The following is a 21,551-nucleotide window of genomic DNA, read 5'->3' as shown; positions in this document are numbered from 1 at the left end:
TGTGTGTGTGTGTGTGTGTGTGTGTGTTGTATACACAGTTAAACCTCACTTATTCTAATTAATTTTGTAGGCAGTCAGTCTGATATATAAATTAAGTATAAATGTTAATTATTTTAGTTCTTTTTTTAATTGTTTTTTATTGATTTTAGAGAAAGAGAAACATTGGTTGGTTGTTCCACTTACTTATGCATTTATTGATTGATATTTTTATGTGTCCTGAGTGGGGATTAAACCCCCAACCTTGGCATATCGGCATGACACTCTAACCAATTGAGCTGCCTGGCCACTGTTTCTGCTAATAGCATAACAAACAAGTTCGGGTTGGATAAATTATTGCAGATGTCCACCCTAATGAGGCTTTTCTGTGTGATGTTTAAGATTTACATTTTGAGGAAGTACCATGAGGAGTAAGGTGGCCTTATAAAATGCAGACAGTCAGGTCTTCAGTGCCACTCTCAGCGTAGCAGCAGTGCCAGTCTGGGGACTCTGGGACATGGTTCTTGTTCCAGTCTTGATCATGACAACCATGTGTCTCTGGAGCAACCATGTAAATGCTCTAGGATTTAGGTGATTTCTGAAGTTGTTTGCATCTCCAAATTCCTTGACTCTGTAACTGCTTGTGATATCATCCTAATATATAAAAAGCCAGGGGCCATCACGACCTAAATGACCAGACGGATGACCGAACAGCAGGCTGCATGGGGCGACCAGGCCGGCAGGGGGATTAGTGAGGAATGACCAAACGACTGAACAGCAGGCTGCATGGGGCAACCAGGCCGGCAGGGGGGTTAGTGAGGAATGACCAAACGACTGAACAGCAGGCTGCGTGGGGCACCCAGGCCAGCATGGGGGCAGTTGGAGGCAACAGGCCAGCAGGAGGCGGCAGTTGAGGGTGACCAGGCTGGCAGGGAGGGCAGTAAGGGGCAACCAGGCCAGCAGGGGGGGCAGTTAGGGGTGACAAGGCCAGTGTGGGGGGGAAGTTGGGTGCGACCAGGCCAGCAGGGGGGGTCAGTTAGGGGTGATCAGGTTGGCAGGGGGGCAGTTAGGGGCAATCAGGCAGGCAGGCAGATGAGCAGTTAGGAGCCAGCAGTCCCAGATTGTGAGAGGGATGTCCAATGTCCGGTTTAGGCCCAATCTCCAGGATCGGGCCTAAACCGGCAGTCAGACATCCCCCAAGGGGTCCTGGATTGGAGAGGGTGCAGGCTGGGCTGAGGGAACCCCCTCCCGTGCATGAACTTCATGCACTGGGCCTCTAGTTACTTAATAAGAAGGTTTTTGGGCAAGTCTTCCTTCTCTTTTTCCCATCAACAAAATCTAGCTTCTCCCTCTGCTTCGGGGATAGTTTAAATTAAACTTAGTAGAAATTTGGTGGTTTTAAATAAACTATTGGAAAAATAAATGCTAAATGTGACCAATAAATACAGCTCCATTCTCTCACATCCCTCGTTAGCATGGTCATACATAGGTCCATGCAACTGCCCAGCTGCATATCTGTCTCTGATCTAGGAGTCAGGACAAAGCAAGCTGTGACCCTTAGATAGGCGGGCCTTTCATTTATTCACAAATGTTTACTGGACACATTCTCAGTGCCCAACACTGTGCTCAGTGCCTAGATCACAGGGATGAATACAATGTGGCCCCTTGTGCTCAAGAAAATTCTAATCCAGCCCTAACCGGTTTGGCTCAGTGGATAGAGCGGCGGCCTGTGGACTGAAGGGTCCCAGGTTCGATTCCGGTCAAGGGCATGTGCCTTGGTTGCAGGCACATCCCCAGTGGGGGAGTGTGCAGGAGGCTGCCAATCAATGTTTCTCTCTCATCGATGTTTCTAGCTCTCTGTGCCTCTCCCTTCCTCTCTGTAAAAAATCAATAAAATATATTTTTTAAAAAAAGAAAATTCTAATCTAGCTCGAAAGACACACAAGGTTCTAGTGATGAGGATGCTGCCACAACAAAAGCACATGTGTCTTCCAAGATTCAGGACTTGAGACTGGGAACAAAGACTCTGTAGAAATCAGAGCTCTGCTTCACTAAGTACATTAGGCGTTTACTAGTAGTCATCAGTGCCTCTAGTTCTAGTGAGACAGCCTGACTCTCTAAGGATCAGTCGAGCTCCTCCCACTGAACCTCAGAGTCCTGACCAGTTAGCCCTCAGGTCACAGGAGCTGTTGCCCAGAGCTTGCATCCCGGGAGTGCAAAGGGGCTACCACCTCAAGGAGCAGCCGACTCCTGTCTTGTCAGACTCCTGGTCATGATGGACACTGATATTGTCATATGTCCCCCTAGCCCTCAGATATACCTCCGTTTTGTCCCTAACCCAACCCCACTCCTGTTTTACCATATTCCTTTGGCTGTTTGGGGTTGGATTTAGCTGCGTCCTGGGTCTAAGAAACAGGCCCTTACAATTGCCTTTAAGCCAAAGACAGCAATCCGGGCCCACGGCCCCTATCCAAGCCTTTGGGGCCAAGTATGCCGTTGAATTCAGCATTTTTTGGAGTTTAAAAAGTAATGGGGTGCATTAGCTATATAGCATCTAATTCCCATAGGAACACCTCATCACCAAATAAAGTACTAATTCAGTGAAACATGAATATTCACATTTAGGATAGATAGTGGCTAAAAATTGCTTCAGGGCAAGTTAGGTTTTATGTCCAGGAAGTTTACATACTGCCACATGAACACATAGCTTTCAGACCTCTTTATTTGGAATTGTAGATGAGGAATCATGAACCTGTATTACCAAAGATGTTCTGAATGGCCGCAAAGTCAGCAGACCAGGCACTCTGCTTCCGTGAAAGAACCTCTGGAAGGCCACCAGACCCACTTGCTGCTGGTTCATGCTTGCTTTTAGAAAGCAGGCCATCTTGATATGAGCTCTTTTGAAGTTGAGTGTCCCATTAAGGAATAATTGTTTTGAGTAACCCCTAGGGAAGTATTAATTATTTACTAACATTCTGGGACCAGATTCACCATCCTCTAAGTATCCTGCACATCCTCTAAAAATCTTAAGTTAAGAGTCAGTCACCAACCAGTCTCTCCCAAAATAGCAGCAGCAGCCTTATGGGATGTTCTCAGCCTTCCCTGGTAACTCATGAAATGTCTCCAGTGTTAATCCCTAACCTGAGCCTAAGTTACCCCAATGTCTTCACTTTGAAAATCTGTTTCAGTAACATCAGAACCTCCTAACAGGGTGCCAGGGCAGGCCTAGAACTGTTGAGCAGGTTTGGGCCTAACCAGAACCCTGAGAAAGTACCCCCGCGCCAACTCCAATGTCCACCTCTTAGAAACATCAGAGAGGTCAAGCTGCACTTCAGGGGCCACCAAGTTCCAAGTCCTCTGGCACAAAGGTCTGCACAGCCTCCCTAGGTGGCCTTTCCCTAATACTAAAGGAAGCATGCTGGGCCTCAGAACAAAACAGGCCCAGACTCCTCCTCAGTCAGGAGGTCGGTGAAGCCCAGACGGATGTGTCGGAAAGGTGAGCTGCCTTGCCTGCACCTATGAGCAGAGAGAGGCGTCTGTTGGAAAGTCACCTCCTGGTCTTGGCCTCCCCACGGTTGCTTGTTCTTGTTCTTCGTAAATAAGATTTCTTCTCTCTGCTCCAGTCCACTTCAGTCCAGCACAAATAGTTCAAGTGCATAAATAAACTTTATTCTCACATGAGGGCAGTTTGGAGTAGAAACTGGTTTGGAGGCATTTTTACAAGCCGGTTTTCATGTTCCCGGTTCCTTGGCATAAGTTGAAGGCACTAAACAGTTCCTTCCCAGGGGACTTGCCCACTTTCCCCCCACCCCCATTTGCCTTTTTGTCCCTTACTTCTTCTCTCATCCTGAAGCCCAGTTGGAGGGCCACTTTTGACGACTGGAATCATGTTTTCTGCCTCCTTTCTCCAGTTCTCAGCACAGGCCCAGGGCAAGGCTCTCCCTGCCTTTGAAGTCTGTGTAAACCATGCTGTGGACCCCTCTCACTGCCTCCTCTCTTTTTCCTGTGCCCCCCAGCACCCCATCCTCACCAGCTGTCCCTCTGCAGGCTCCCCCACTCCCACACCAGCAGCAGTCCCTATGCATGGTTGTCACCCACTTGCCATTCAGGAATTTCTAGGACAAACCTCTATGTAAAGGGAGCACCGATCTCACCCATCTCCCACCTCTAACCTGTAAAACGTAGACTTGCACATTTATAGCTTAACATAGAAATATTTGGCCCTTCAGCCTGGATTAGATGCAGTGCAGTTAGGAGAAAGGGACGATTTTTTTAAAATAAATCTTTATTGTTCTGAGTATTATAATCGTTCATCTTTTTCCCCCCATAGCTCCCCTCCACCCGGTTCCCACACCACCCTCTGCCCTTATTCCCCCCCCCCCACTGTCCTCATCCATAGGTGTACGATTTTTGTCCAGTCTCTCCCCGCACCCCCCACACCCCTTTCCCCCGAGAATTGTCAGTCCACTCCCTTTCTATGCCCCTGATTCTACTATATTCACCAGTTTATTCTGGTCATCAGATTTTTTATTCACTTGATTTTTAGATTCATTTGTTGATACATATGTATTTGTTGTTCATAATTTTTATCTTTACCTTTTTCTTCTTCTTCCTCTTCTTAAAGAATACCTTTCAGCATTTCATATAATACTGGTTTGGTGCTGATGAACTCCTTTAGCTTTTTCTTATCTGTGAAGCTTTTTATCTGCCCTTCAATTCTGAATGATAGCTTTGCTGAGTAGAGTAATCTTGGTTGGTTGTAGGTTCTTGCTATTCATCACTTTGAATATTTCTTGCCACTCACGTTTGGCCTGCATAGTTTCTGCTGAGAAATCAGCTGACAGTCATATGGGTGCTCCCTTGTAGGTAATTAACTTGTTTTTCTCTTGCTGCTTGTAAGATTCTCTCTTTGTCTTTTGCTCTTGGCATTTTAATTATGATGTGTCTTGGTGTGGTCCTCTTTGGATTCCTTTTGTTTGGGGTTCTGTGCGCTTCCTGGACTTGTAAGTCTATTTCTTTCACCAGGTGGGGGAAGTTTTCTGTCATTATTTCTTCAAATAGGTTTTCAGTATCTTGCTCTCTCTCTTCTTCTGGCACCCCCATAATTTGGATGTTGGTACACTTGAAGTTGTCCCAGAGGCTCCTTACACTATCTTTATATTTTTGGATTCTTTTTTCTTTTCCAGTTGGGTTTTTTTATTGCTTCTTTGTATTTCAAATCTTTGACTGATCTTGTGATCCTCTAGTCTGCTGTTGGATCTCTGTATATTATTCTTTATTTCAGTCAGTGTATGCTTAATTTCTAGTTGGTCCTTTTTCATTTCCTCAAGGGTCTCGCTAAATTTATCAGACTTTTCTAGAAAATTCTTGAAAAACCTTATAACCGTGGTTTTGAACTCTATATCCAGTCGTTTGCTTTCCTCCATTTTTTTCATTTGTGACATGTTTCTTTGTCTCCACATTTTGGCTGCTTCCCTGAGTTGATAGAGTGGCTTTGTGTGCTAGGTGTCCTATAGGGCCCAGTGGCTCAGCCTCCCCAGTTACCTGAGGTGGACACTCTTGGTGCACCCCTTTGTGGGTTGTGTGCACAGTCTTGCTGTAGTTAAGCCTTGATTGTTGTTGGTATCACTGGGAGGAATTGACCTCCAGGCCAATTGGCTGTGAGGATCAGCTGTGTCTACACTGGGAGAACTTCTGTGCTGGAGACACCCTTATGAGACAAGACTTGAAAAAGCCTCTGTGCTCAACTTGGATGGGACGGAGTCTCAGGGCGGAGCAGACAGCAATCGCTTCCCGTCAGCCCTGCCCTAAGAGGCCCCTGGGTCTCAGTGTTCTGCGGTAATCGCTGCAAGAACCTCTGAGAGAAAGCCGCCCTCGAGTTTCACCCGCTGCCAGACAGTCCAGTTTCTCCCTGAATGAGTCTGGGTCCCCAGAGTCTCGCCTGGAACTGGAGTTCAGAGCAGTTGTGAGCTTTTGTCTCCCTCCTGTTTGAGAAAGCCAGCCACATACTCAGTTGCCAGCCCTCTCCACACGCGCGCTTCGGTACCTCTGCCTTCCGCAGATCCTCTGAGTCTCAGTGTGCTTTTCTCTTTCCTTCTAGTTGTAGAATTTCCACTCAGCCAGCCTTCCTGTGGTTCTGGATGATGTCTGTTTTGTCTTTTAGTTGTAGTTTTGAAATTGTTGTGAGAGGCAGCAGTTCAGGTGTTTACCTATGCCGCCATCTTGATTTCTCCCTCTGAAAGGGACAATTTTTATGTGAATCCAAATGAAGTTAGTCATAAGCTAGTGTAAGTATAATAATTTAAATGCATACCTGCAACTTGATTTTTGAAGAATTGCCTAGGACAGAGGACCATGGAGAACTAATACATCATCATTATTCATTTATATAAAATAACTATTTCTGAAATGCTCGGAGATCCTATGAAATTGTCCTTTTTGTGGATCAGACTAGTCTCCTGGAAGTCTGATTTTTGCTATTAATTTGCTCAGTAAACCTCAGCTCCTTTCCTCTTCAATGGTTCTTAGATGTTAGTCAGAATCGCCTGAGAACTGACCACAGAGCTCTAGTACTTCTGAGTCAGTCAGCCTGTGATATACCAGGAATCTGCATTTCTTTTTTCATACTATTCAAGAGTATTTTATTTAAAAAACAAAATAAAACAAAAAACTTAATCAGAAAGTCTGATTAAATTCAATATTAACTCAAGCTCTCAAAAACCTATCGGTGAAAGCCAATAGGTACATCAGAGAAAGCAGGCAACAGGCTGACAATTCTTTGATGGAAAAGGCAGTTGCATACTTATATAACTGCCCTAATGATTATCAAGCCCAAGTTTTGTTTTTCAAAAATAGGTTTAAAGAAACCATAAAGACATCCCCATCGGTACAAAAAAATTAACAATAAAGTTTAAGGATATAGGAAAAACCAAATATGACAATACACGTGAATTATTTATAAAATAAGCCTATCAATCCCAGAAAACCAAAAGGGGACCTCATGAATGGTAACACACGTAAAATAAAGGCTAATAGCACACAGACATTTTCGCAACGACTAAGCTTTAAAATGACAGGATACTATTAACAGGTAGCTTTTCTTCTGGTTATCAGTCAATATAAAATTAGGGTAATTTTTTTCTACTCAAATTACTATCATTTCTTCTTTTGTTCCTTTTCCCTAATTTTCTCCAGCAACATTTTTCCTTTGGTTTGACCAGTTGAACTCAAAAGTGGGTATCAACTCTTATTGGAATAGCACTTGGGAAATGCAATCCTCAAAAGGCAATTTGTAGCTGAAGTGGTCTGACAATTAAAGCAGCCCTTCTCAATGTGAGTGTGCCCCATGCAACCACCAGGCTAATGGCTCCTCTCACGGCCAGATCACATGCCCCAGCATGATGATGGCATGATCCCTGGTGAGGTACTGGGGAGAGCTATGTGCACAAGCATCCACCCATTTAAGCTTTCAATAAATACAAAGCATTGTTTAAAACCATGTCAGTAGAATAAATAAGAGATGCTGCATTTCTATTGGCCTGTTTTGCCTCTTGAACTGGCTTGGAGTACTCTTCGTGACCCAGAAGACTCAATAGTTCATTAGTTGCCACTCCAAGCTCTTTAGACTTCAGTACTACCAGCTCTTCAAGCCTCAGCAACTTTTTTGAAGCGATAATGGTATTCTTCATTAGCATCGCCACTGTCATGGGACCAACACCCCCAGAGACTGGAGTGATGTAACCGTCTTTTTTCCGGACTTCTTCAAAATCCACATCTCCAACCAACTTGGGTTTAGCAGTGATAGGATCCTGAATTCTATTTATTCCCACATCAATGACGGCTGCTCCTTCCTTGATCATATCTGCTGGGATCAAATTTGGAATGCCTGCAGCAGAGATCACAATATATGCAAGAATTGTATGTTTTTCAGCTGCTCTTTGGGAGTACATCGATGAGATATTGTAACAGTGGCATCACCCCCAGAACGTTCATGCACCCTGTCTGTGTGTAGCAGCATCGCAATGGGCATCCCAACATGTTTGGACCTTCCAGCTACAACCACGTTCTTTCTTCGGGTTAGAATGCCAGTTCGCTTAATTATCTCCAACACACCCCATGGCGTAGCCGGTAACATGGAATACTGGTCCAAACACATTCGCCCCACGTTAATTACGTGAAAGCCATCAACATCCTTGTCTGGAGGAACAGCACTGCAGATCTGTCATCTCTGTGCTCAGGAAGCCGCAGTTGGACAAGGAGGCCATTGACGTTATCATCATTATTTAGTTTATTGGTTAAGTTCAATAGTTCTTCCTCTGAAATTGAAGCGGGTCTCACGATTGTCTCGCTGCTGATTCCCACATCTGCAGCAGCCTTGGTTTTGTGGGGACATAGGAATGACTTCAGGATTCTCGCCAACCAGAACCACGCTCAGGTGTGGCCGTTGGTTGCTGGCTGCCACCCACTCCTCCACCTCCGGCCGCACTTCCTGCTTGATCTGCTGGGCAAGTTTCCGTCCAGAAATGACAACAGCTTCATTTAGAACAGCCGGGAAATGGAGAGGGCAATGACGGAAGCGGCGGGATGGAAGCAGTTCTGTGCGGGTCGGAGCAGCCGGATGGCCAGTGTGGACATGAGGGATGAAGCAGCCATGCCACGCACTGGCCTTGGAACCCCAGGAATCTGCATTTCTGACAAGGTCCCAGCTGATGCTGCTGGTTCTGGGACACACTTTGAGAACCACTGCTGTATCTCCACTGAGATACTACAGGATTAGATGTGACAGAGTGTCTATAAAAAGGGCACCACATTTAAAACCACAGTGTGTGGCAGTGTATAGTCATCCAGCCTCAGCCCCTTGTCCTGGCTCTGTCACGGCCAAGGTGATGTAAGTATTACACGCACAACCCACAGAGGGCTGTGCTTACCCTGGCACATGCTAGTGCTGAGTGAGTGTGACTGTTAATGATTATTACTTGATACAAATCCCATTGAAAGGCAGTACTATCCGGTTTAGAATTTTGAGTATCCATTCCAGGATTGTTAGTACATTAGTTTGCTTTTAAAACAGAATTAACTTATTTTTTTGTTGTTGTTAATCCTCACCTGAGGATATTTTTCCCATGATTTTTAGAGAGAGTGGAAGGGAAGTTGGGAGACAGAGAAAGAGAGAGAGAGATGGATTGGTTGCCTCCAGCACATGCCCCAACCAGGCAGGGGATAGAACCTGCAACCCAGGTATGTGCCCTTGACCAGGAATTAAACCCGTGACCCTTTGGTGCACAGACCTACACTAACCACTGAGCAGTGCCAGCCAGGGAAAAATAGAATTAACTTAAATGACATGAACTTGTTTTAACTACTTGAAGTAAAGATGTATTTCTCTTTTAAATGCACAATTTTGAGTTAAGATTTTAGCAGCTCAGTGCCAAGCATCAATCAGTTTAGAAGAAAAAGTAAGCCATGTCACACAAAAGGTCAACTCCCACGAGTAGAGCTGTGTCCTCCGCTTTCCAGATTGGTAACTTCAGTTGTCAGCCTGTGCGCAGGGGGAGTGGATCGAGCTCCCGCCCGTGTGCTGGCTGCATTTAAAGGCCAGGAAGCCACGGAATACCTCTGCTTCCCACAGGCACCCGTCCCCAAGACGGAGTGCCTTCCTGGAGGGCCTCTTCCCTTTGGCATGATGGTGGCAGTCTTGACTTATTTTGAATGCTGTGTTGTTAACGTTCCATTTTAAAACTGTTTTTTGTTAATATGTGTACTTAATGGTTTGCTGCATTTTACGCTTAATTTTTACTATGTCTTGGGTGCCAAGTTTTCCTAAGAAAAATGTCTCAATTTCATACCGAAAATAATTTCATAATGAAAATTATAGGATATTATGACTCAGTGAACAGAAATTCATTGTAAGATCAACTTTTTAAAGAACATCTTTTATAAAGTACATTGTAACCATATTTTTAATCCAAGTTTTTTATTTTAAGATTATAGTCCAGGGTGAACAAGTTCTTTGACTAGAATACCTTTGCACAGTTTTTCTGGGACCCAGTGGCTCATGCTCAGTGCCCACCACATATGAGGGATAAAAGATCACTGACTAAGGAGGGGAGATAGAAAATCGATGTGAATACAGCCAGTTCACATAATCAAATCAATAGAACGCAGGTAATCTCCTGGGAAAAAGGGAGTGAGTCTGAACAGGGTGGAAAAAAGCCTTCAGAAGCTGGCAGGACTGAGGCTCTTATTTCTAAAGAGCGTCACTACCAACAGCTTCATCCCAGGTAAGAACCCACTCCGCCACAGAAACCTCAGGAGTAACTGTGCTGGACACCCTGGCTGCTGTGCACTTTGAGCTTGACGCTCAGTGTAACTTGGTTAGAATAAATCTTAGAGGATAGTTAGCAGTATCGCGGTAGCACCACATATTCAGTGTCTCAGACCCTGCGGTCTGACCTGCTGACAAGTGGCCTATCTTCTGGCACACTGGTTCTCTAAGCGAGTGGTTCTCTCAACACACTTTTCCCATAGAGGCCCAGGCAGTAGGTAGTTTAGACTCAAGGGCCACGGCCTCTCGTGCCACTGTGGTGAGAGGTAAATGTGCATGAAGGTAAATGTCAGCACATGGACCACTGCCTTACTGTTTATAAACTTTAACAAAATACTAGAAATTATATCTACAAATGAATGTTGGTTTTTGAAGTTACCAATTTGGAAAGTGGAACATTTATTCCAGTAATGCTGCAGTTAATCAAAACATTCATCAAACACCTCTTTTGGAATTTCCATCAGAGGCAAATTACAAAAGGCACAGGAAATCCAGTCTAAAAATTTTATAGATATGTGTACTATATATTTAAATATGATAAAGTCTGTACAGTATATGTATTACTGTATATCTATAAATGTGTACACATGTATGCATATTTATACACATAGTTCTTTCCCCCCGTCCCTTCCTATCTTTCTGCCTTTCTATCAACAAACTTTTACCGAGTTCCTGACCATCCTGGGTACTCAGGAAATACCAGTTCCCTTCCAGCTTCTTCTCCTATATCCTTTTTATATGCCAAGTATTGAGTGAAGCATTTAGGATGTGAATTATAGTTAAAACAGAAGAAATAAATTGTCTACTTTGCCTCCATCCTCACTGATCTCTCCACAGGATCACTCTGCCCCTGAGTGTTGCCTATCACAGTGGCTGTCAGAGCTAATTTCAGTTTTGATGGGAACATACAGTTGGGTAAACAAAGGAGGGAGGGAGTGGTGCAGTTAAACTGAGCCTCACAGCGGGGAACAATGTAAAAATGAGCTGACATTCTCACAGTGCAGCTGGGCCCTAGCCATGGGCCCTGTGCAGTTTTGTGCTGGTTTTATCATCTGTGCTGACAGGCCGTGATGCTGGGGCCTGGGAGGGAACTTTGGATTTGTAGCCCCTTAACTCTCAAAAGAGATGGAGCAAAGGAAGAGCAGCTTCCTCATGACAAAGGGCAGGTCACTTGCAAGTCAGACTATGAAGTAAGTTGGACAGTAGCTTCATGCAAAAGGTCTCAATGTGCTGTCTGAAGTCCGTTAGTGTTTGTAACCATAAACAAAAACTCCCTCATACTTATGGAGTGAGTAGTTTCCTTAGTGACTGCATTTTAGTTGGTGCTAAATTGAATATCATCCTGGGGATGAAAGAGAGAGACAAAAAAAAGTTTAATGTCTAATGGAGAGTAAAATCAGAGTTTATAGTTCACCAATAGAGGATCCCTTCAGAAGATATTTCATTGAGTAAGGGCACTATGTAACACACCGAGGAATGAGAAGAATTTTTTAGGTTTCATTTGGATAGCACTGTCAAAAAATAAGAAAGTGATGGAACAATTGATAAGGCTTCCCAACTTAAGGAAAGTGGTGGGGGAAGATAATCAATTATTATCTGACTAGAGACCCGGTGCATGGATTTGTCCACTGGTGGGGTCCCTCGCACCAATGCACAATCAGGGCCAGGGAGGGACCACAGGAGGGCTCCCGGGTGTGTCCGGCCCATCTCGCCCAGTCCCAATCAGCTGGACCCCAGCAGCAAGCTAACCTACCGGTCAGAACATCTGCCCCCTGGTGGTCAGTTTGCATCATAGCTACCGGTCGAATGGTCGCTTAGGTGTTTATATATATAGATAATTTAAGGAATTATCAGATACGTATTGTGTAATTAAACTGAAGCCAAAAAAAAAGAGGTCATTCAGTTTTTCAATTATGACAGTGTTGGAAACCCTAAAGACAGCATCCTCAATACACTGTTGGAGGCAAAAGTCAGATTTCCATGATTTTAAGGAGAGGAAAGTATGGGATGCAGAAAGGTGATAAAAAGTATAAATCATTCTCTTGTGTGTGGTGGTACATATGCAGCCTCACCAATTATTAAGGAAATGCAATTAACCGCTACAGTTAGCAAGGCCAGTTCTCCAGGATCCAGGGGAAGAGCTTTATTTATGAGCTAAATGCTGCTGGTGGAAGCTGGAAGGGGGACTTCGCAGGGTGTGTTTGGTAATATTCTTCAAGACCTTTAAAAGTTCCACACCGTAAACTCAGAGAATTACTGCATATACACACATGTTGATCACATTCTATATGACAGAAAATGCTGAGAATAAATGAAATGTTCAACAGGAGTAATCCTGGGTTTAATTGTGTTTTGCACAGTTGCCTCACTGTGGCCGTTACAACAGCCCCTTTCTCCTTCCCTGTGCTCGATTCCACACCCTGCTTCCCGGCCTCCTCTGTGAGGGGTTATGTTGCCACTGGAAGCCCCAAAGCTGGAGAACATGCAGTTCCCAAGAAACAATCTTATTTGCAACCAGAGAGCAGTGATTAATAGTAATTTACAATGTGGTTTCCTTCTCACTTTTCTATAAAGAAAATAGTGTTCACTTAAAAGCATACTAAAGTCAATAAAATAAATAAGCAGAAAAGTCAGATATTTTATTGGATTTCAAAAGTGTGTTAGAGGTGTAACATCATGGAAATTATTTATAGCAAACGTTTCTGGTAAAAGTTACCCACAGTCGGTGGACCTGACTGACGGTGGTGGCTATGTCTCCTTTTCCTCTGCCATGGAGCACAGTTAATAGTCACCAGAATTGTTAAATATCATTGGTGGTATTAAAGATTTTAAAAAGCTATATATTTTTCTTATTTTCATTACTAGGGTAAATGTATTATGTACTCAATTTGGTAAAATTGTTGAATTTAAACCATAAAATATTTGCCATAATCTAATTGTTTAAAGAATTAACAAAAATGAAGTACATGGCTTTTCATCTTCTCTTTAGTTTTTCTTTTCTACTTTAGTTCATCTACAACTGTAAATAATTTTCATGCTCTTAACCATATTCTTTCTAAATAAGTAAAGACTGTCTTCCCTTGGAAATGTAAGTTTATGTAGTCAGCCTCTTAATTTGTTCCATAAATAGAGCTTATGTTATAGAAACTCAGTTTCTCACCAAAAAAGAACTCGTATTTAAAAACTATAACATTCTAGCCTGGCTGGTGTGGCTCAGTGGTTGACCATTGACCTATGAACCAGGAGGTCATGGTTTGATTCCCGGTCAGGGCACATGCCTGGGTTGCAGGCTTAATCCCCAGTGTGGGGCATGCAGGAAGCAGCCAATCAGTGATTCTTATCATTGATGTTGCTATCTCTCTCCCCCTCTCCCTACCTCTCTGAAATCAATCCTATATAATAAAAGCCTAATATGCTAAGTGTCCGGTCGTCTATTCAACCAATCAAAGCGTAATGTGCTAATGATATGCTAAGGCCGCTCAACCGCTCACTATAACGTGCACTGATCACCAGGGGGCAGACAGTCAACTGTTTGACCAGTCGCTATGATGTGCACTGACCAAGTAGGTTAGCTCGCTGCTGGGGTCCGGCCAATCGGGACTGAGTGAGATGGGCCAGACACACCCTGGCGCCCTCCCATGGTACCTCCCCAGCTGGCCAACCTGGCCCTGATTGTACACCGGAGGGGTCCCTTGGCCTGGCCTGCACCCTCTCACAATCTGGGACCCTTCGGGGGATGTCAGAGAGCTAGTTTCAGCTTGATCCTGCAGGCCAGGCCGAGGGACCCCTCTGGTGCATGAATTTGTGCACCAGGCCTCTAGTAAAAATATATTTAAAAAAGTAAAAATAAAAACTGTAACATTCTAGCCCTGGCCATGTACCTCAGTTGAATATAGTGTCGTTTGGCTACACCAAGGTTGCAGGTTTGATCCCGGTCAGGGTACATACAAGAATCAACCAGTAAATGCATAAGTAAGTGGAACAACATATCTCTCTCTCTCTCTCTCTCTCTCTCTCTCTCTCTCTCTCTCTCCCTCTCCCTCTCCCTCTCTCTCCCTCCCTCTGCCTCCTTCCCTCTCTCTAAAATCAATAAAATAAAACAATTTTAAAAATAAAATAAAAACTATAACATTCTAAAATGTTATAATAGGTCACCTTCTTAGTATGAATTGCCTTGTAAAAAAATATTGGTCAAAGCAGGATGTCATCTCCCCTGTAGCAAAGGAGTGTGAGGTTTTTCCAAGTTTCAAGATTGCAAACTTGCTTTGTAAGTCACAAGGCAAGAAGAGGGTCGCTGGGGATGGGGGAGGGTCTAAAACAGGACTGTGAAAAGAGACTGTGAGTTTCCGTTGTCTGGGTGTCTCTCTGTATTCAGACAGCTGCATTTCACGGTCAGCTACGCTGCTGAGCTTAGAATAGCCCATGGCAGGAATATGTGAATAAGGCCGTAGTTATTCATATAAACGTTCCATGTCTATATGAAAAGTGCCACACTTCACATAGATCCTTTGCCAAAACAGACATTACTGTGTGATGGTTAAGAACCATGCTGGCAGACAGAAAACCTGGGTTTTGGTGTTGGCTTTGCCACTAACTATGAACTCTTATTAAATAAGTGACTTCACCTCCCTAGGCCTGTTTTTTCATCTTTAAAACAAAGAAGTTAGACTTAACCTTTTAAATTACATTTTTTTGTGTTTCTCCTGACTGAAATTATTATAGACTTCTATTTCCGACAGTGAGATGGAATATTCAGGGAAACTCCTGCATGGAGAGCACTCCTGATAATGGTGGACTGAGTATTAAAAAAAGAAGTCCATGGCCAGCATGGCTCAGTTGGTTGGAGCATTATCCTGTACACCAAAAGGTGGAGGGTTCCATTCCTAGTCAGGGCATATGCCCAGGTTGTAGGTTCAATCCCTGGTCGGAGTGTGTATGGGAGGCAACCAGTCAATGTTTCTCTCTCTCTCCCTCTTTCCCCTCTTCTTCTCCCTCTCCCTTCCTTTCTCTAAAATCAGTTTGTTTGTTTTTTAAAAAAGAGGAAGGAAAAAAGAAATGAGAAAATGAAAAACACTTTTAAAACTTATGGCTGAGTTAGCAAGAAAGAAGGAAATTATTTGGAGACTAAAAGTGAGTAGAAAAAAATGCAAAACATAAGTACAGAAGCTAATGTTTTCTCTAGCAAATTCCTGTGGCCTAGAGCCTGGGTTTATAGGCATTCGTAGGGAACAAAAGATAAAACCTGGGCCCCCAAAAGGTCAGAGGTCAGACCAAAGAATCCCCTTCATAAAGCCAGGACCCCTAATAAACAGTACCCTCAGTGGATCAAATAGAAAAGAATTCACCCACAAAGGATGGGTTTCCACCTTGGCTCTGTTGGAATGTGATAAACAGGAAGCGCTCCCTTGAAATTCCTAACCATAGGTCCTCATATGGTTTTGGAGCTAGAATACATTATTACCTGTGTGGCCTGAAGAACCCAACCTGAAAATTGGAATAGAATGGAATTGAGTTGGTGGTGCTCCCAGGAACCTGGAAGAAATAAGTGTAATCCTTCCTGGAGGAATACACTTTAAATAAGCTTCAAATAATTCTTTCAGATAAAATTCTAAAGAGCAGGAACCTACAACTTTAAGAAAACACATGAGGAAATAAGCCTCTATGAGTGAGCAACAGAAACTATAGAACGTAATCTTCAAAGACTACATATCTATACTAATAAAAGGGTAATATGCTAATTAGACCAGGTCATCCAGCCATTTTCCAGATGTCCGACTTCCTTCCGGACAAAGCCACTATTGTGGGGACCAAGGCCTAGGCAGTCAGGGGCAAGATCAGGCTGGCAGGGGAGGGCAGTTGGGGGCATTAGGCAGGCAGGCAGGTGAGTGGTTAGGAGCCAATGGTCCTGGATTGTGAGAGGGATGTCCCAGATTGGAGAGGGTGCAGGTCGGGCTGAGGGACCCCACCCCATCTCATGCATGAATTTCGTGCACCAGGCCTCTAGTATAATTATCAGATAAAGAATATATTTTAAAAGTAAGAATACACATATCTCTTGTTATCTGAATTCTAGAACTGAATAGATTCAGGTACTTTTTTTTAGGTAGGGCTGTTATCCTCTGCTATCTAAACTCTAACACTTACTATCTAAAATTTAGGAATCAGTCTGACCTGTGTAGCTCAGTGGTTGAGCGTTGACCTATGAATTAGGAGGTCACGGTTCCATTCCTGGTCAGGGCACATGCCCAGGTTGTAGGCTCCATCCCCAGTGGGGGGCATTTGGGCACATGATTCTCTCTTATCATTGATGTTTCTATCTATCTCTACCTCTCCCTTCTCTATGAAATCAGTGTGTGTGTGTGTGTGTGTGTGTGTGTGTGTGTGTGTGTGTCTGTATTTAAAATTAGGAATCAGCACACATGCCTCACTATCCAAATTCTCACTATACAAACTCAGCAATTGGATTCAAACAGTGTCATACTTATGTATTTTAAGTATGACAACAGAATAAAATAATATAAAAATTACTAGGCAGACTTGAAAAAAACAAATTGAATTTCCAAAAATGAAAAATGTAATTGAAATCAGAAACACAATAGATGATTTAAAGCAGGGGTCTGGAAACTACATCCTGCAAGACCAAATTTGGCTTGGTCTACCACCTGCTTTTGTCAGTAAAGTGTTACTGGAGAATAGCCATACTCAATCATTTGTAGTCAGAAGCCATTTGGTATGCAAAGCCTAAAATATTTACTGTCTGGTCGTTTACAGAAAAAGCTTCCTGACCCCTGAAAAGCAAATTAGATTAGATGAAGAGAGAATTCATGACCTGGAAGAGAGCTGAAGAAATTACCCAGAATGCAGGACAGAGTCAAAGTGATGGGAAATAGGAGGGATTAAGAGGTATGAAGGGCCGAAACCGGTTTGGCTCAGTGGATAGAGCGTCAGCCTGAGGACGAAAGGTCCTAGGTTCGATTCCGGTCAAGGGCATGTACCTTGGTTGTGGGCACATCCCCAGTGGGAGGTGTGCAAGAGGCAGCTGATTGATGTTTCTCTCTCATCGATGTTTCTGACTCTTTATCCCTCTCACTTCCTCTCTGTAAAAAATCAATAAAATACTTTAAAAAAAAAAGAGGTATGAAGGATGTAGTATATACATATTGAAAGACAGAATGAGGGAAAGAAAGTAAAGAATTAATGGCTGAGAATTTTCAAGGATTAATGAGATCCTCAGATTTACAAAGCTAAATCAAAAGTGGGATAGCCCTGGCTAATGTTGCTCAGTGGTTAGAGCGTTGGCCCTCTGACTGAAGGGTCTCGGCTCAATTCTTGGTCAAGGGCACATACTGGGCTCAGGTTCACTCTCCAGCCCTGGTTGGGATGCAAGCAGGAGGCAACCAATCGATGTGTCTCTCTCACATTGATATTTCTCTCCCTCTCTCTCTCCCTCTCTTTCCTTCCCACCCTTCTCTGAAAATCAATGGAAGAAATATCCTCGGTTGAGGATTAACAACAACAAAAAGTGGGATAAATAGAAAGAATCATTGCATATATCACAATCAAATTAAAATATGCAAAAATTGAAAAAAATTTGACTTTTCAAAGTCAAAAATGAAAACCAGAAATATGGAATTAAATCGTCACTTTGCTGTCTTCAGTGAAGTCTCTTACTTCATAAAGGTAATAACATTTCCTAAAATACTACAAAAAAATGAATACTGTCTATCTTAGAAAATGTAGGCTTCTAGATAAAAATAAACTACTCAAAACATCATACCCAAAGATGAATGTGTACTAGTATATTTTTAAAAGAGATCATAGTGCTGTAAAATGTTGTACTCTGCTTTCTTCATTCAGCATTATATCATGTCTTCTTTCCTGTCATCAAATATTTTCATAGTAAAATATTTTAGGAGTGGAATTGCTGAGTATAAAGGTTTACAAATTTTAATAATTTTTGAAAATTGTAGTCAAAAATGTAAAATTTGCCATCTTAATCTTTTCAAAGCATACAGTATTAACTAGTGTATATTGCTGTGCTGTAGCTCTCTATAACTTTTCCATTTTGCAAAATGGAAACTCTAAACCCAGTGAACAATGACTGCTCTTTCTCCCTCCCATATCTCCACCACTGGCATCCACTCTTCTACTCTCCACTCTTCTACATCCACTCTTATAGTTTATAAGTTTGATGGCTTTAGATAATTCATATAAGTGGAGTCATGCAGGATTTGTCTTTTTGTGACTGGCTTATTTCACTTAGCATAGTGTCCTCAAGGTTTATTCATAGTGTAGCATGTGTCAGGATTTTGTTCCTTTTGAAAGGTGAACAATATCCCATTTTATGTCTATACCACATTTTCTTTATCCATTTATCTATTGATGGACATTGAGGTTGTTTCCACCTCTTGGCTGTTGTGAATAATGTTGCTATAAACATGGGTGTGCAAATATCTCTTTGAGATCCTGTTTTCAATTATTTTTAACTAGAGGCCTGGTGAACAAAATTCGTGCATGGGGGTGTGTGTCACTCAGCCCAGCCTGCACCCTCTCCAATCTGGGACCCCTCAAGGGATGTCCGACTGCCCATTTAGGCCCGATCCCGGTAGGATTGGGCCAAAACGGGCAGTCGGACATCCCTCTCACAATCCAGGACTGCTGGCTCCCAACTGCTCACCTGCCTGCCTTCTTGATTGCCCCTAACTGCTTCTGCTTGCCAGCCTGATAACCCCCTAACCACTCCCCTGCCAGCCTGATTGATGCCTAACTGCTCCCCTGCCAGCCTGTTTGCCTCTAACTGCCCTCCCTTGCAGGCCTGGTCACCCCAACTGCTCTCCCCTGCAGTCCTGGTCCCCCCCAACTGCTCTCCCCTGCAGGCCTGGGTCTCCCCCAACTGCCCTTCCCTGCAGGCCCGGTCGCCCCCAACTTTCCTCCTCTGCCGGCCTGGTCCCCCCCAACTGCCCTCCCCTGCAGTCTTGATTGCCCCCAACTTCCCTCCCTTGCAGGCCTGGTCCCTCCCACAGGCCCTCCCCTGCTGGCCATCTTGTGGTGGCCATCTTATGTCCACATGGGGGCAGCCATCTTTGACCACATGGGGGCAGCCATCTTGTGTGTTGGAGTGATGGTCAATTTGCATATTACTCTTTCATTAGATAGGATATGTACCCAGAAATGGGATTATTGGATCATATGATAGTTCTATTTTTAATATTTTGAGGAACCTTCATACTGTTTCCATAGCACTGCAACATTTACATTCCCACCAGTGCTGCACAAATGTTTAATTTCTCCACATCCTTGCCAACACTTATTTTCTTTTATTTAATACTGGTTATCTAATGGATGTGAGGTATTATCTCATTGTGGTTTTGATTTTCATTTCCCTGAGGATTAGCAATGTTGAGTATCTTTTCATATGCATGTTGGCCATTTGAATGTCTTCTTTGGATAAATATCTATTTAAATCCTTTGCCCATTTAAAAATTACATTGTTTGTGTTTTTGTTCTTGAGTTGTGGAATTTATATAGTTTGAATATTAGCCTCTTATCAGTTATATGACTTGCAAATATTTTCTCCTGTGCCTTAGGATGTCTTTTCACTCTCTTGATTTTTTCTTAAGCTGAACAGAAGTTTTTAAAGTTCGATGTGGTTTCATTTGTCAGTTGTTTATTTTGTTGCCTGTGCTTTTGGTGTCATGGCTTTTCCTCTATGTTTTCTCCTAAGAGTTACATAGTTTCAGGTCTTACATTTTTATCTTCAGTCCATTTTGAGTTAATTTTTATATATGGTTTAAGGTAGTGGTCCTGCTTCATTTTTTTGCATGTGGTTATCCAGTTTTTCCAACAGTTTGTTGAAGAGACTATCCTTCCCCCATTGTATTGTCCTAATACAGTTGTTGAAGATTAGTTGATCATACATCTAGGTTTCTTTCTGGACTCTTTATTCTGTTCCATTGGTCTATATGTCTGTCTTTATATCAGTACCATATTGTTTGGTTACTGTAGCTTTGCAATATGTTTTGAAATCTCTAAGTGTAAGGTCTTCAAATTTATTGTTCTTTTTCAGCATGGTTTAGGCTAGTTCAGGGTCCTTTGAAATTCTATACAAATTTTACTTTTTTAATTTTTTTTAATTTAATAGATCTTTATTGTTCAGATTATTACAATTGTTTCTCCTTTTTCCCCCCATATCACCCCTCCACCTGGTTCCCACCCCCCCTTCTGCCCTTACCTCCCCCCCATTGTCCTTATCCATAGGTGTATGATTTTTGTCCAGTCTCTTCCTGTACCCCCCATACAGACACCCCTTTCCCCCTGAGAATTATCAATCCACTCCGATTCTATGCCCCTGATTCTATTATGTTCACCAGTTTATTCTGTTCCTCAGATTTTTAATTCACTTGACTTTTAAATTCACTTGTTGATAGATATGTATTTGTTGTTCATAATTTTTATCTTTACTTTTTTCTTCTTTTTCCTCTTCTTAAAGAATACCTTTCAGCATTTCATATAATACTGGTTTGGTGGTGATTAACTCCTTTAGCTTTTTCTTATCTGTGAAGCTCTTTATCTGCCCTTCAATTCTGAATGATAACTTTGCTGGTTAGAGTAGTCTTGGTTGTAGGTTCTTGCTATTCATCACTTTGAATATTTCTTGCCACTCCCATCTGGCCTGCATAGTTTCTGTTGAGAAAGCAGCTGATAATCGCATGGGTGCTCCCTTGTAGGTAACTAACTGTTTTCCTCTTGCTGCTTGTAAGATTCTCTCTTTGTCTTTTGCCCTTGGCATTTTAATTATGATGTGTCTTGGTGTGGTCCTCTTTGGATTCCTTTTGTTTGGGGTTCTGTGCACTTCCTGGACTTGTAAGTCTATTTCTTTCACCAGGTGGGGGAAGTTTTCTGTCATTATTTCTTCAAATAGGTTTTCAGCGTCTTGCTCTCTCTCTTCTTCTGGCACCCCCATAATTCGGATGTTGGTCCACTTGAAGTTGTCCCAGAGGCTTCTTACACTATCTTCAACTTTCTGAATTCTCTTCTCTTCTTGCTTCTCTAGAGGAGTGTCCTTTGCCTCTTTGTATTCCAAATCTTGGACTTGATTCTTGCGTTCCTCTAGTCTGCTATTGGGTCTCTGTATAATATTTTTTATTTCAGTCAGTGTATGTTTAATTTCTAGTTGGTCCTTTTTCATATCCTCGAGGGTCTCATTAAATTTATCAGCCTTTTCCATGAAATTCTTGAAAAACCTTATAAC

At 42.8% G+C, this 21,551-nt stretch overlaps 1 protein-coding gene and 1 pseudogene across 1 annotated transcript in view; one reads left to right on the top strand and one right to left on the bottom strand.

The window, feature by feature from the left end:
* The window catches only part of IFT88 (intraflagellar transport 88), a 203,627-nt gene that overhangs the window by 161,905 nt on the left and 20,171 nt on the right, over positions 1 to 21,551 (top strand). The window lies entirely within an intron of this gene.
* Positions 7,437 to 8,628, bottom strand: LOC114228535 (bifunctional methylenetetrahydrofolate dehydrogenase/cyclohydrolase, mitochondrial-like; annotated as a pseudogene).

This window comes from Eptesicus fuscus, chromosome 7, assembly GCF_027574615.1.
Source record: "Eptesicus fuscus isolate TK198812 chromosome 7, DD_ASM_mEF_20220401, whole genome shotgun sequence".
NCBI classification, from domain to species: domain Eukaryota; kingdom Metazoa; phylum Chordata; class Mammalia; order Chiroptera; family Vespertilionidae; genus Eptesicus; species Eptesicus fuscus.
The sequence above is the reverse complement of the archived record's forward strand: the minus strand, read 5'-3'. Positions and strand labels throughout refer to the sequence as shown.